Here is a 15,787-nt window from a genome sequence, read left to right on the forward strand (position 1 = left end):
TCTCTCAGTCAGCCTATAAATAAACTATAAGGCTATAAATATAGTCTATAAACGTTTAAAGGGAACCCGTCATCATGAAGATGTTACCTAAGCTATTGGTCTCATGTTATAGAGCAGGAGGAACTGAGCGGATTGATATATAACTTTATGGTAAAATATTAAGTATAATTTGTAATTTACTGATTGAAATCTCTGATGTTTCCAGGCTAAAGAGTCCAGACCATTCAGTGACACCGCCCACTGGACTCCTTAACACAGAATGATCAGAGATTTCAATCGTGTTATAAGTTATACTGAATCTTTTCCCACAAAGATATATATCATCTGCTCTATAACATAATGCTGATAGATTAGATAGCATTGTCTTGCTGACAGGTTCTCTTAAAGATTAGAATGCTCAGTTAAAGGGGAAATATGTAAAAAAATGATCATGTGACAGATAAATGTTGGGATCACGCTGGTGAAGCTTGTTTTACCTCAGGCCCCACCGATTTCCAAAATGAAGTATATGAAATAGGCTTATGTCCACTATTTCCCCTGCAATCTCAAGAATGGGGGAAAAAAAGTATTACCTTGCAATGATCCAATGGTGCAAAATGGAAGTGCCACGGTCACATATGCAGACATTCATGAGACGCACATTTAAAGGGAGGCTTACTTATGAGATTTACTGGAGTTTCTGATTCCTGAAAAGTAAGGCACATATGTTAGGAAATAATAAAAGAAAAAGCTAGGAAAAAAACAATATTGATCCCTTCAATCCCAGCCGATGCAGCATTGTTGCTTCAATAAACCCCAACTAGATATTGCCTACAATCTGCCATTGATGAAGTGCCAGTCAGTAGTCCCGGCAATCATGTGCCATACTTATGGACATTAAGTGTTGAGTGGTGATGTTAGTATTATATCACATAAATATGAAAAAAAGAAAAAGCTAGCGCATATGAAATCACAATGCCCACAAAAATCAAGTATAAAATAGCTTTATTATAGTATGTTATACTATTAAAACCATTTAAAGGGGTTATCCAGCGAAAATCTTTTTCTTTCAAATCAACTGATATCAGAAAGTTATACAGATTTGTAATTTACTTCTATTAAAAAATCTTCCAGTACTTATCAGCTGCTGTATGTCCTACAGGAAATGTTTTATTTTCAGTGTGACACAGTGCTTTCTGCTGACATCTTTGGCCGAGACAGAAACTTTGTCTCGTTTTATATAAATCCCCATAGAAAACCTCTCCTGCTCTGGACAGTTCCTGTCTTGGCCAGAGATGGCAGCAGAGAGCACTGTTTCAGACTGAAAATAAAACATTTCCTGCAGGACATACAGCAACTAATAAGTATGGGAAGACTTGAGATTTTTTAATAGAAGTAAATTACAAATCTATATAACTTTCTGACACCAGAAAGATTTTCGCTAGACAACCCCTCTAATGTAGTCTGTACTTATAGAGCATCAGTAGGTGTATATATCTTATTTGTGGTGCCCACCTGTTACCGATTAATTATTATTATGTCACACGATTATTGAGGACGACTGCCTCAATAATGTGACATGTCAGTTTTTTCTGCGGCCACAAGGAATCCGGGCTGGACTGTATACTACTACACTCGGCTGGGATTCCATAGTGATTAATGGGGTAATTTAAAGAACGGCTGTGGATGCAAACCTGCCACTACGGCCATTGTTTAATAAAAATGTGAACTAAGCCTTCAATTGTCATTGTAGACTTATGACGCATTGCCGCCTCCTTTTTTCTGGTTTTAAGCAAAGAAGATAAATATAAAAATGGATGTACGGAGTATTAATTTTTTTTCATACACCTTTAAGGGATTAGCGAACTAAATCTGCAGATTTCAGCAATATTGATCAAGGCTCCATTTACACAGAAAGGGTGCGTGCACACTATGGAACTCGTGCCGGATTCCGTCCCTCGTACCCGCATGCGGCAGCGCACATCTCCGCCCGTGCCATAGACACTATTCTATGCACGGGTGGAATGCGGAATCCGCCTGTGCATAGAATAGTGTTGATGGCGCAAGCAGAGATGCACGCCGCCGCGTGCCAGTCATACGTGCGAATTCCGTAGTGTGCACACGCACCCAAAGATTATCTGCCAAAGATTTGAAGCCAAAGCCAGAAACAGACTATAAACAGAGATCAGGTCATAAAGGAAAGCCTGAGATTTTTCCTCTTTTTAAATCCATTCCTGGCTTTGGCTTCAAATCTTTGGCAGATAATCTTTCTGTGTAAATGGACCTTATATCTGCACCATCAGATTAGCAGTATAAAATCTACACTGTCAAAACCACAGCGGACCAGGTACAAGTAAATGGACCCCAGAGGGAATTTCTCATGGACAAAAAGAATGGTGTCTCGGCCATCCCCGTCTGTATGCGATAAATGAAGATGGTCGGGAAGCCAAAAACAGCCAAGTCAACTGTGAGGTGCATAAACGGCTATGGGACCTGCACCTCTACCTAAGAGCATTAGACACCTGTTAGTTTTTCCTTCCAATCTCCAGTTTCCAAAACCATCTGTCTCGTATATGGGAAAAACACCTTAAGGGTGCCTTCACACCTACCGGATCTGCAGCGGGTCTCACTTCTGCGGATTCATAGCGAGAACCGCTGTGGATCCGGTACCATTCACCCCTATGATACCACATATTCGCAGCGGGATTGACATCCCGCTGTGAATATGTGCTTTAACCCCCCGCTGTCCACAGCCCCGCCGCCGCATTAGCCCATCCCCGGCCGCATCAGCCCATCCCCGGCCGCATCCTGCAGCCCGCCGCCGCCCGCTTTCCCCCATCCCGGCCGCATCCTGCAGCCCGCCGCCAAGAGCATACAGTACCTGCTCAGCGGCGCGGCTGCAGTGAGGCTCCCGGCTCTGATCCCACTCAGCTGATCTGAGTGGGACCGGAGCCGGCAGCCTCACTGCACCCGCGCTGCCGAGCAGGTACTGTATGCTCTCGGCGGCGGGCTGCAGAATGCGCAAAACGATCGCAAAACGATTTTTCTGTACGATATATCGTACCGTCTAAACGCTGATCGTTATAAAAAAAAATTGTTACTTTGAAATCGTTAATCGTGCGATCGGCCCAATAATCGCCTCGTGTAAACTTAGCATAAGGGTGCGTTCACACATACAGGATCTGCAGCAGATTTGATGGCGCAGATTCAAAGCAAATCAAATCTGCACCATCAAATCTGCTGCAGATCCTGTACGTGTGAACGTTACCTTAAAGGGGTTATCCAGCGCTACAAAAACATGGCCACTTTCCCCCTACTGTTGTCTCCAGATTGGGTGCAGGTTTTGAAACTCAGTTTCATTGAAGTAAATGGAGCTTAATTGCAAACCGCACCTGAACTGGAGACAACAGTAGGGGGAAAAGTGGCCATGTTTTTGTAGCGCTGGATAACCCCTTTAAGGGCAGAGTTTCTTCCCAAAAGCTAACCTAAGTCCTGGCATTAAAGGGGTTATCCAGCGCTACAAAAACATGACTTTTTCCCCTCTCTTGTCTCCAGATTGGGTGGGGTTTTGAAACTCAGTTCCATTGAAGTAAATAAAGCTTAAAGGGGTTATCCAGCGCTACAAAAACATGGCCACTTTCCCCCCTCTCGTCTCCAGTTCAGGTGTGGTTTGCAATTAAGCTCCATTTACTTCAATGGAACTGAGTTTGAAACCCCTCCCAATCTGGAGACCACGTGTGGGAGAAAAGTGGACATATTTTTGTAGCGCTGGATAATCCCTTTAATTGCAAATTGCACCTGAACTGGAGACAACAGAAAGGGGAAAAGTGGCCATGTTTTTGTAGCGCTGGATAACCCCTTTCAGGCTAGCCATACTCTGGTCACATGACGTCTGCACACAGCACACTGGGCGGCCATTTTTGCACTGACTGCCGCCATACATAGACACAGTGGGAGAGCGATCACTATTCTGTCATAATTTATGCTGGTGTGCAGTTTACTTTTATATACGAGGCAAAATGCTAAATATTTTTTTTCATTGAATGTCCCCTTTAAAATTAGGTGACTAAGACATATAGGTGTATAGGCCCCAGCAATGGCGGTGCTGTGCCTTTCCCTTCTTCCTCCTCCCTAGCACTCTCTGGTATAACACGTCTCTCCCCTCAGCCCTATACTCTCCTACATGTTAGCTCTGAGGCGTCGTCGTCCCGTGACTGAACGTCCAAGACTTTCCTGAGGCGAAGTGACAACTGCGCATGCGCTGACTAGCGGAATCAGTACCATTAGGGATGGGCGGAGCTTTTCGCCTGACAGCGTGACAACCTTGACCGTTCCATTTGAGTGACAGCTGAGGTACGAAATAAAGGCGGGGCTGAGGGATGTGATTGACAGGCTTGATATGCGCGAAGCACATGTGAGGGGCGTGTCTGTGGCGTGTGAGTGACAGCTCTGGTAGCGACGTGGGGGGCGTGGCTTTGTGTAGCTGTCTTGGAGAGACAGCTTAGGGAGGAGACGTGTGAGAGTGGAGTGCTGCTAGAGATAAAGAGGGGAGGAAATGAGACAGCCGGCTGAGGCCTCCCCTGTGTACACAGCCCCGAGCCTAGCAGGTAAGACAGGTGAGGAGGAGCGCCTCATATAGGGGGCACAGGTGCTGCACAGCCTGTATATGGGCCTGCACACTAATGCTGCCCTATGGGCTGGGGGGCTTACAGATAGCCTGCCTTTATATACATATGTATGCAGGGTGTGTATATATATATATATATATATATATATGCCTTTATATACATATGTATGCAGGGTGTGTGTGTGTGTATATATATATATATATATGCCTTTATATACATATGTATGCAGGGTGTGTGTGTATGTATATATATAATATATATATATATATATATATATATATATATATATATATATATATATATATATATATATATTAGTCAGACATTGTATGCAATGCAAGTAAGCTAAAAATAAAATTGCAATGTTTGCCAGACCGTGGATTGGGGTATGTTCACACAGGACTGAAATGCTGCAGATTTCTTACAGATCTTATTTCACCCCAATAGGGAAGTCAAAATCTGCAGAATTTATTCCTGTGTGAATGGACTCCAATGTTATGTTCACACGTTGCAGATTATCCCTATTAAATTGTGTAGGGAAGTCAGCATGTGTATCTGCAACATGTGAGCATATCCCACATCAAAATAGCACGGCTTTGGCCTTTCATGTAGTCAGCAAGTGACCCAGGCTTCCATTGAAAATGCTGGGAGTTGTAGTTCACTGCGTTATACCATGCCTTTGGCTGTCAGGGCATGATGGAAGTTGTAGTTCACTGCGCTATACCATGCCTTTGGCTGTCAGGGCATGATGGGAGTTGTAGTTCACTGCGCTGTACCATGCCTTTGGCTGTCAGGGCATGATGGGAGTTGTAGTTCACTGCGCTATACCATGCCTTTGGCTGTCAGGGCATGATGGGAGTTGTAGTTCACTGCGCTATACCATGCCTTTGGCTGTCAGAGCATGTTGGGAGTTGTAATTGTGCAACAGAGAGAGAGACACACGTTAGGCAACACCGCTATATACCATGCCTTTGGCTGTCAGAGCACGATGGGAGTTGTAGTGATGAAACATTTGGGGGAATATAGAAAGGGAGTTGTAATATAGTGCTGTGTGATAATACATGTGATGTAGTGCGGCCGTACATAGATGGACAGAGGAGCAGCAGATACCCGTGTGTGGCGCAGCCATCGCATGGTGCCATCATGTGCTTTCTGATTACTAGAACTAACGCCCCACCTCGCTTATAGCCAGAAGTGACGCTTTCTGCTGTGGAGCACTGAAGGCGCCGGTTACAGTCAGCACCATGTAGTAGAGCCGGGCTCTGAGGCTGCTGCATGTAGATGGGCTTCTTATTACGTATGAAACACGCACAGGTCTATATTTTTATATTGTACGTTAAACATGTTTCTATATATTCTTTACATAAGAAACTAAACCTTTTACCTGTAATGAAGTTGTCTGAGGACATGAAGCTCCTGCTTGCTGCTCAGGCCCTGAATCCCTGACGTCCCTCTCAGCCAATCAGTGCGCTTCCCTGCCACAGTGCTCTGATTGGCTGAGTGGGATGGGGATTTACATACTTACTATATAAACCCATAGGAAATGGCAGTACTGGGAATTGCTACATGTCAAGGTACCACTATAAGAAGCTACTCGCCTACCCTGATCCCCTGCCCCTTCAGGTATGACCTCTCCCAGTCCTTATTTGTCACCGCTGCTTCCTGTGATTCACAGATCCATCTGCACCGAATAACACGCAAACAGCAAAAAAGATTGAAAGAAGTAACATGTTCTCACCTGCCCCGCTTCAGCACTGGTGCCAGTTTCTTGTAGCTCTGGTCTCAGCTGCTTCTGGTTTTGACTGGGGACCTGGCACGTGACGTGTTAGGCCTGCTCAGCCAGTCAGCGGCTGTAGAGGGGTCCCACCTTGGTCGCCAACTGGCTGAGCAGGCCTAACACAACATGTCACTGCCCAGGTCCCCAGTCAGACCCAGAAGGTGCTGGGACCAGGGGAACAGAGCTGTGGGATCCCGGCACCAGCACTGGGGCCCGGGGAGGTGAGCGCATGTTATGTCTTTCTTCCTCTCTCTCCCCAGTACTCTGCCAAAAATCCCCCCCAGGCCAGAGTTCTCCTTTAAACTTTTAATTACTCATTTAACGTATCCAATCCCTACAACATATTTTATTGCACTACTTACGTCTGGAATTGCTCCAAAAACCTTCATGTATCATTGGAGCAGCAGCTACACAATAAAGAAAGGTACAGTCCCCCTTATCCAGTGTACTGCCCCAATCTCAGGGTTCCATTAATTAAACCATAAAAAAGCCTTTCCCCTGCCCCCCCCCCCCTCCTCTCTCTCATTCACTTCTCATTATGAGGAAATCTCAACACTTTAACATCAGTCGAGCCCTGTGTATCCTATGGAGAGAGGAGGGAGATTAGTCACCAGCAGAGAGCAGAGAACAAAGGATTACACAGCGGGACCTGTGTGAAAGCCGGTATTTAGAGGGCAGTGCTGACTTCAGAGGAGATAGTCCAGTGATGTAGCTGTAAATTAACTCTTTGTCATCCTGTTTTGGTGCCTCATCTCCCTCCACCCCGTTAGCTCTCCATAGAAAACCATAAAGATAGGGGGGAGAGCTTCAAACAGGTTTTTTTTATGATAAAAATGCATTTTTTGGCTAATAAACCCAATTACAAAGGTTCTTAAAATCATCTGTACTATTGAGTTCTGCAAAAAAAAATTTAAACGACAGTGACACTTTAATTTCATCAGTCGACAGTGTCAGCTAGGTGGAGCTTCACAACACTTGGGCTCCGTCTCTCCAGCAGGGAGATGTGACCCAATTGCCATGAAGCCCTGCCTTGGTGACACTGTAAGTGCGTCACCAAAGGGAGCATCACACTGGGGGAGCTGGACCCACCTCCAGTTGATAGAGAGGGCCGATGCACTTGAAGAAACCGGTCGCTGAATCAGCCTGATATGGCATATCATCGTCTGATTTGTATCTAGGACTGGTCCTAACCTAAATCATTGTCTGCCAACCACACATTACTATGTGTAATAACTATGTGCGGTCAACGGCTGATGATTGTGTAAATAAAATAATAAAGTTCATACATACCTGAGCATGCTCCCTGGTGCTTCTGCCTGCTCCCCATCGCTGCCGGTGGAACTGCACCTCCCCAGTACACTCCTGTTTTCTCTCCAGAAACTGCCTTTGAAGTGACAGGGCACTCAGTTAACAATGTCCGTGCAGCTCTTGCTGCATGATGGTCGAGCCGTGTAACAGGCTTAGTAGACGAGCTGCAATTTTACTATTTTACATTATTGATTAGGACGTGTAATACGGCCCTAAGGGGGGTGACAGTATCACTTTAAAGCGAATGTACCATTTTGAGCAGTGGAATTTTTGTACACTATCTAGTCGGTGCTGGTGCAGAGATCCCAGTGACGCATGTATTTTTCAAAACACGGCCTGGTTCCTGCGATCTGCGCCGGCCAGCCTTATGCAGTGCAGGCGGGCCCGGTGCCCCCAGTGTAATAATATACCCAGGCCTTGATTCTAATGGAGGTGCGTCAACGAGGGGATAGGATATCATTACACTGACGGTATCGGGCCTGCCTCCAGTGCACAGAGCCGGTGCATGTGAAGAAGTCGGTCACCGGTGCTTCCAATTAATGCGTTGTCTTGGCAACAACGTCCAGCTCAGCCAGTCATTGACTGCATCGGTGTCCCATCTCCGTCAGAGACATGGACAGCACAGGTGGCAGCTGCCAAACAACATGGTGGGAGTAACCAATCATAGACCAATCATAGACTTAAAGGAAACCTGTCACCCCCCGTCTTGGGGTGACAGGCTCCCGACCCCCATTAGATCCCCCTATACTTACCTCATCGCGCCGGGTCCCGCTTCCTGAGCCGGTCGGGTGACTGAGATTTCAGCGCCCGAAGCCCGGCGCGTGCGCTCACAGGAGAGTCAGATGCTCATAGAGAATGAATAATGTGTCCGACGCTCCGTCATTCTCTATGGGCATCGGACTCTCCTGTTAGTGCGCGCGCCGGGCTTCGGGCGCTGAAATCTCAGTCACCCGACCGGCTCAGGAAGCGGGACCCGGCGCGATGAGGTATGTATAGGGGGATCTAACGGGGGGGTCGGGAGCCTGTCACCCCGGCACGGGGGGTGACAGGTCCTCTTTAAGACTTCAGAAATGTAACGTATAGGTTCAGCTAGTAGCACATCTACATATGCCCGGTGTATACACATAGTGCCGCAGACTTACTAAAACCACCTTATTTGCCCATAGCAACCAATCAACGCTCACTCTTCACTTTACCAGGGCAGTATGTTGTGTATTAGGCTATGTTCCCACAGGTTGTTTTTTTTTTTTTTTGAACGCCTGTCATTTTGGCACCTATATACAGGCACATTATGCAAATGATGACTGTCATTTGCGTAATCCGTCCATATTTTGGTGCCAAAATGAGGGCTGTCCGAAAAAAAACGGCCAATGACATTTTGGCCAAAGTCTTCAGAGCTGCGTTCACAATTCTGCTGTTTGGAAATACAGCCAACCATTTTCTTGTCATCTCTAGCAGCTTAGCTCCCATGGTGCAGTGGCACAGTTAGTATTGCCCTATATCATGTCACAATCTTCTTCCGCTGCTTTACTGCATTACAGTGATGTCTCATAGACGGCTATATTGTGTCATCTCTCTATGAAAGCCAATGCAAAATCAGCAGTTGGTGCTGATGAAGTCTGGTGGATACCAGGCCGTATGTATACTTGGGGTAGCTTCACACGTACCATATCGCTGCGTATTTAACGCTGCATTTTTATCGCTGTGTGTTTGGCGCGATTTTTACATGCGTGTTTTGATTTTTCACATGATTTTCATGTGAAAATCAAAACTCGCATGTAAAAATCGCACCAAACACGCAGCGATACGGTACGTGTGAAGCTACCCTTACAGTGTTTACTGTTGTGAGCCTGTATATACCTTTTTATTGTGGGGATAGAAATGAATGTAATGGATTCGTTCCCTGCCCTGTCAATATCATGCCGGCAGTGGGCAAACTCTTTGAATCAAGTGAATCCGAGATGTTCAGTGACTCCATAGAGAATGAATGAGCGATCTGCCATCCTGTTATACCAATTAGCTTATGGCACCATTATCTCCTCCCATTGCTGTCACATCCAATTCTATTCTTGGTGTGACAGCAATGGGAGAAGATGGTGTACTGTGCCCCTCTCCATTACACTATACAAGCGAATAATGAAATATATAATGACATTTGAAATGCATAATGAAATACACGTATAATGAAAGATCGCCAGATGTGCAGAAGGGGCAAAAGATTTCCAGATGATCAGCACTGCTGGAATCGTAAGCATAGAATAACGTCTATTGGCATATTTGACGACCAATTCGCTTTAAATCAAGTTATTTACTCAGTGATGTCAGTCAGTGACTGTTAAAAGGGTATTCCGCTTAGGTTAAATACATTCCATACTTGTTGTTATCTTTTCAGTCTCCTTCCCCCAGTTCTCAGTTGCTGATTTCTGCTGAAGACACAGAAAACTGTGTGGGATCTGTTCACTCTTTGCTTTTAAAGGGGTATTCCACTCAAACATAACTTTTGTAATGTTGCTACTAACAATTCCTTTCATACTTGTTATTATCTATTATCTCCTCCAGTTCTGAGCTGCTGCTTTCTGCTGGGGAAAAAAAAAAATCTGTGTGCTGTGTCTCCCCCTTCTCCCCCTCCCTTCTGAGACAGATGATGAACAAGTCCCTGGCAGGCTTTATCTGCAACATTGTAGCTTCTTTGTAATGCTGGACCCCTTTAACACTCTCCTCCTCCCTTCCAAGATGCTTATGTATAAATAGTGACCCTGGCCAGCTGAACCTGCACTCTTTAATCCTGGTAGAGTTTATCTGAGGTCAAGTTGCTGGTGACCTCACTGTGATTACCCTTACCGGCATGACACAGTGCAGAGACAGCTGTTTCGTAAGGGAGGGGGAGGAGCGAAGACTGAGAATACAGCTCACACACAGTTTTCTGTGTTTTCAGCAGAAAGCAGCAGCTCAGAACTGGGGGAAGGGGATTGACAAGTATGGACCAACAAATTGTCAGTCTCAAGGAGGGGGGAGTGATTTTATAAGTATTTTATCTGGGTGGTAAAAGCAGCCTTTTTTTTTTTTTTTTTTTTTTGCGACTCTTGTCCATGATATTAGATTAGGGATGGACGAACTTATGACTTTGGGAATATAAAATTAAAACTGTTAGAAATGACATTGGCAGAGTTATTGAGTTCAAATGTGGGGTAACAACTGTTGCAAGAATAATACTTTGTGCATTAATTGAAACGATATACCCAAAAGCCTAAATCTTCAGAGCACCAGGTTTTCTGGACAATGTGGTTTTTATGATGGCGTATGAATTCCAGTAAGCTCTGCACATTGCCTATAGTGTCTTCTAGTCTTGCTTTTCCCTTAAATGCCGTCCACATGTCTTTCATTACATGGTGACTCACTGGAGTGAAATTAAATTTCAGACCCATTGAGGCATGTACTGTACATCTTCCTGTCCTGCTGAAAATACCATATTACACTGTTTATGCCATGATTGTGGGCTGAGGCCGCCAACAATTCCTAATACCCACTTATGTAATTCCTTTGCTCTGAGCCAATGGTCTCCAATGTGAGGCTCCCCGGCTATAGCTAGACCACAATTCCGGGCATGAGTGGACCGCCTGTGGCTATCATTCTGTTCTTCTATCTGGGAAACAACCGCCATGAAGGAAGGACCTTGGTTGGCCAAAATGCATTGATATCTTATCTACGGGTATCAGGGCAGCCAGGGTGTGCCAAGTAAACCGTACCCACATTATTGTGGCACCTCCACCAACTTGAACTATCAAGATCTCTCAGCAAGGGCTTATGGATTCATGGGGCATATGCTAAATTCTGACACTGTTGTAGCCCGTGTGTGCTAAGACAGCGAGTTATGTGTTCTGACACATCCTCCCCTGCCTCTTCATTGGATATTTTTCCTCAATCCCACTATTTTTTTGGATACTGTTGACAGCATTGCAAAAAACCTGAGGCCCTGGCTAATCTAGCACATAGGGCCTTGCTCCAAGTTGCCAAATCACTGGAAGTTTCTGTCAAATGGGCCGCATTGTAAGGTTCGGGCCACACTGGGCTTTTGCTGTCTGTTTAATGTATGCATTTAAAAGTAAAAACAGGTGGGAAATTTCCTGGCAGTCATATAGTTTAATTCTATGGCCCCAATGATGAGTACATAATACTTGTGTTGGGATGTTTTACGTCTAAAAAAATTTTTCATGTAAAAGCTCTTAAAGTGGCAATACACCCTCAATAAATGACAGATGAACGATCATTCAGCTTTTTGTTCTCTCCATGTCCTCCCCATCTACAGAAACTTTTGTCTCAGTTATCCTATGTTTTCTATAGGGAGGGTTAAAGGGCTAGTGTGGTGTTAAGTATTTATTCCGTAAATAACACACATTACAAAGTTTATACAATATTGTTATGTGTTTTATTTAAGTGAATGCCCCCCTTCCCATTTTTTTCCCCCCATGCTAGACCCAGAAGTGTGGTGCATTATACTTGCATATTTGCTGTCCACCCCGGCTGCCATCTTGGGACAGTGACGTCATCTTCAGGAGGCTGGCTGGACCGCTCCAGCCCTCCCTCATGCCGGCCCCCCTCCAGCGCGTCATCAGCTGCTCAGCCGCGATTGGCTGAGTATAACTATGCTCAGCCAATCGCGGCAATGATTTATTTTTATTTTTTTTTTCACTACGCCCCAACCCTGATCACCACATAATTGTCCTCAGAATAAACAGAGCTGACCATGTGTATGGCCAGCGCACCACTCGTTCTTTATTGGGCATCTGAACATTGCTATACTCAGAACCTCTGTATTCCCATATAAAATTGCTAGCAAAGATGTGATTTGCATACAGTTGCCATAAAACACAAAAAAAAACTAAAATTGAGTTGTTGTTGTTTTTAAAGTGAAATAAGTTCCAGCGCATGATACAAGCTATAGGGGGTGACAAACAGAACATTACAAAAATCAAAACCTATTACATGAGTAAGGTAAATGGCAGACTGGTACATAGGGGTAGAGGACCCTGCCTGTGAGGGTTTACAATCATATTGGCCTGTACCCATGGATACATAACTGCTGTATACACAGAGAGTAGACTTCTATGTTGTTTGCAGTGTAGAACACACAGTGTGGTGTATCTATTAGTTCTGCAGTAAGGATGTGATTTCATGCAGTCGTCTGTGCTCTCTACAATGTCTAGTGTTTCTGCCCCAGTACGGCAGTACCATGCCCCTCAGGAGGATTAGCTTTAACCCATGAGCCTTTGCCTGGGATGATGAACATTTTGCATAGACCCGATTGCCCAATGGCCGCCCTCTTTTTCCCGTCTCCTAGTCTGCTGTGGGCATTGTTCCTGGTAGATTTCCGCTGGCCACCCTGTATAATACTGATGTCATATGTGATTTTATATAAATAATGTGGGCATCAAGCTGTACAGAGATGTAATAACACACGTGTCGTGTTTGCCTACATCTGCCATATTTGCAGGTAATTGGAGTCTTTTTTTTTTTTTTTTTTTTTTTTTTCTTTCCCTTTTTGTAACCTTAACATTTTCCATAAAGCAGGGGATTTTATTTTTCTTCTCTCTATGCCTCATTTTTCTCCCCTCGGTGCTGATGTGCTGTCATGTTGAATAATTACACCGCGCGCTCTGTAGTGTCTGCCGCCCCTCTTTAAATTAAATGTTCCTGCAAGTGTAGAGTATGCCCGCAGCTAACAGCCCATATCGGGTGCCTGTGAACAAAAGCATCATTCATGGAGGCAAAGGTACCAGCGCTTACAATTACGTAACCGCGCCTCATCTCTTCTGAGATCATCTGCTGGATAAGATCACCCGCACCGCTTTTTTTTTTGTTTGTAATGTAATAGGCCATCAGCTTTTGCCTGGTTAAACCTTTAGAGGTAATAAAGTTAAAGAAAAGAAATACATGTGAATATATAAAATAAAACTACTAACAGGTGAATTGAATAACTGAGATTATCTCCCGGCAATGGCAGCTGTCAGGCAGCGAGCGGTCAGTTGGGTCTTGATGTTGAAAGCAAGAAAAATGAGTGAGTGTAATGCTGCGTTTACACTGAACGATTATTGTTCGAATTTTCGCGATGACTTATCGCATTTGAGCGATAATCAGCTCATGTAAACACAGCGAACTATCAAGTGACAAGCGAGAAATCGTTCATTTTGATCTTTCAACATGTTCGCTAAAAATTCGTAGATCGCTTTGTGTAAACAATCTTTCACCGATTCACCCTTTGTGTGAGATAGGCTTAAGCGGTCTTAAAACGATTGCAATAACGATTCTTTCAAATGATGTATCATTCCGTCTAAACTCTGATCGTTCTAAAAAAAACATAGTTACTTCGGAATCGTTAATCGTTCGATTGGGTGAATTATCGCTCCGTGTAAACGCAGCATAAGGATGTAAGCAACTTGAACAAGAGATGAATCGTGATGTATACAGGACTGGGTCCGAGCATCTCCAGAACGGCCAGTCGTGTGGTCCAAGGAATGGCAACTGGTGGACTAAAAAATGGGTTGCCAAAGCTTACTGAAGCATTTAGGGAGTGAACACGCTCCCATTTGTTCGGATTCCACAGAAGCTCTACTGTAGAGCAAATTGCTATGATAAAAAGGTATGGGATCACTCTGGACATTGCAGCTTGTAGTGTAGGGCTGCATAACTATAGCATAAGTGCCTATATTGGGCCTAGGAGCATCAGAACTGGACCAGGAAGCAATGGAAGAAGTTGAAAATCATGTGAACAGCCGGATGCGTGTGCTTCACTTGCCTGAGTGAGAGATGGTGCCAGGGATGCACTATGGCAGTGCCCTCTGTCAGCAGGATAGTGTTCAGGAATGAGGAAGATAACTAAGGGATCAAGGTGGTGACTTCCCAGATGCTCAACCAGATTGAGCTCTAGAAAATCTGAAGGCCAAGTCTAATCCGTAGAGGCGTCACTTTATAACGGGGATGGGGAACCTTTGGCCCTCCAGCTGTTGCAAAACTACAATTCCCATCATGCCTGGACAGCCAAAGCATTGCTTTGGCAGTCCAGGCATTATGGGAATTGTAGTTTTGCAACAGCTAGAGGGCCAAAGGTTCTCCATCCCTGCTTTATAACCTACAGGGCTTGAAGGAGCTGTTGCAGATAGCTAAGGGCTCGTGGAGTCCCAAGGTGTCTGAGCTGTTTTGGTGGTAAGAGGACCTACACAATATTAGACAGGAAGTTTTAATGTAGTTGACCAATGTATATGTGTTGGTTTCTTGACTCCTATTAGCCACAATTTGAACAAAAGTGCAAATCCAGCACTTTTAATGGCCTCTAACGTTACCCTGCTGGTTCAGCGTCTTCGTACCCAGCAAACAGACTTTACAGGAAGAAGCCTTCTCTGGCCAGATTGTTTTATTGCAAGGGAAACCCATTAAAACATGGCCTTTACCAGGGCGTAAAGACAGGCGTCATCTTTGTGAGGCATCCCTTGTAATAAACCCTCGGCCTATGTGTGCTTACATTTGTTGCCAAAGAATCCCCATCCATAGTAATGGTTAAGTCTGCCTCAGCTGAACTTTAGGTGAACCGCTCCTCGTCCCGGTCCAGCTGACGTAGGCGGTGAGAGAAGTATTACTTTTTATTTGTGTAATTGCCCACGCCGCTGCTGCGACACCTGGTAAGGCGATCCCTTCTCCTCCACTATGGGTCCCCAGGGTGCTGTCTGCTCTGCGGAGATCTCATCAGTCTGCTGGCTGGAGTCTTAGAAGCCTGGCATTTCCATTTAATTCACGTGCCCAGGTTATCAATTGGAACAAAGCAAATGTCTTTATTCTCAGTGAAGCCAGTCTTAATTATTGGTAAAGGAGGTTCTGCCCTTGTTTAGCTAAATGAAGTGCTGCGGGACCAGACCGTGCATAAAGCTCATCGACGTGATGAAAAATGTTGCAGTTCAATACAGCCTATACACACTGCACACACAAGTGCATTTGTTATGTGACAAAAATAAGAAATGATCGGCACTACAAGTTCCAGAGCAGGTTGCCAACAATGTTTCACTGGATATTTATGTGCTCAGTGGTGCTCACTATGCAAAAACTA

The 15,787-nt window shown here is 44.8% G+C and overlaps 1 protein-coding gene across 4 annotated transcripts in view; it reads left to right on the forward strand.

Moving 5' to 3' along the window:
- The first annotated feature begins 4,282 nt into the window (after positions 1-4,282).
- TBC1D24 (TBC1 domain family member 24) overlaps positions 4,283-15,787 on the forward strand; it is a 31,579-nt gene continuing 20,074 nt past the window's right edge. For 2 of the 4 annotated variants that reach the window (XM_069983968.1, XM_069983971.1), the window contains exon 1: positions 4,448-4,586. The gene's annotated coding sequence lies outside the window, so the exon portion shown is untranslated. Of the gene's footprint in view, positions 4,333-4,447; positions 4,596-15,787 lie in introns of those variants that run through there. The other 2 variants (XM_069983970.1, XM_069983969.1) reach the window with 2 other exon arrangements.

This window comes from Dendropsophus ebraccatus, chromosome 9 (genome assembly GCF_027789765.1).
Source record: "Dendropsophus ebraccatus isolate aDenEbr1 chromosome 9, aDenEbr1.pat, whole genome shotgun sequence".
Lineage (NCBI taxonomy): Eukaryota > Metazoa > Chordata > Amphibia > Anura > Hylidae > Dendropsophus > Dendropsophus ebraccatus.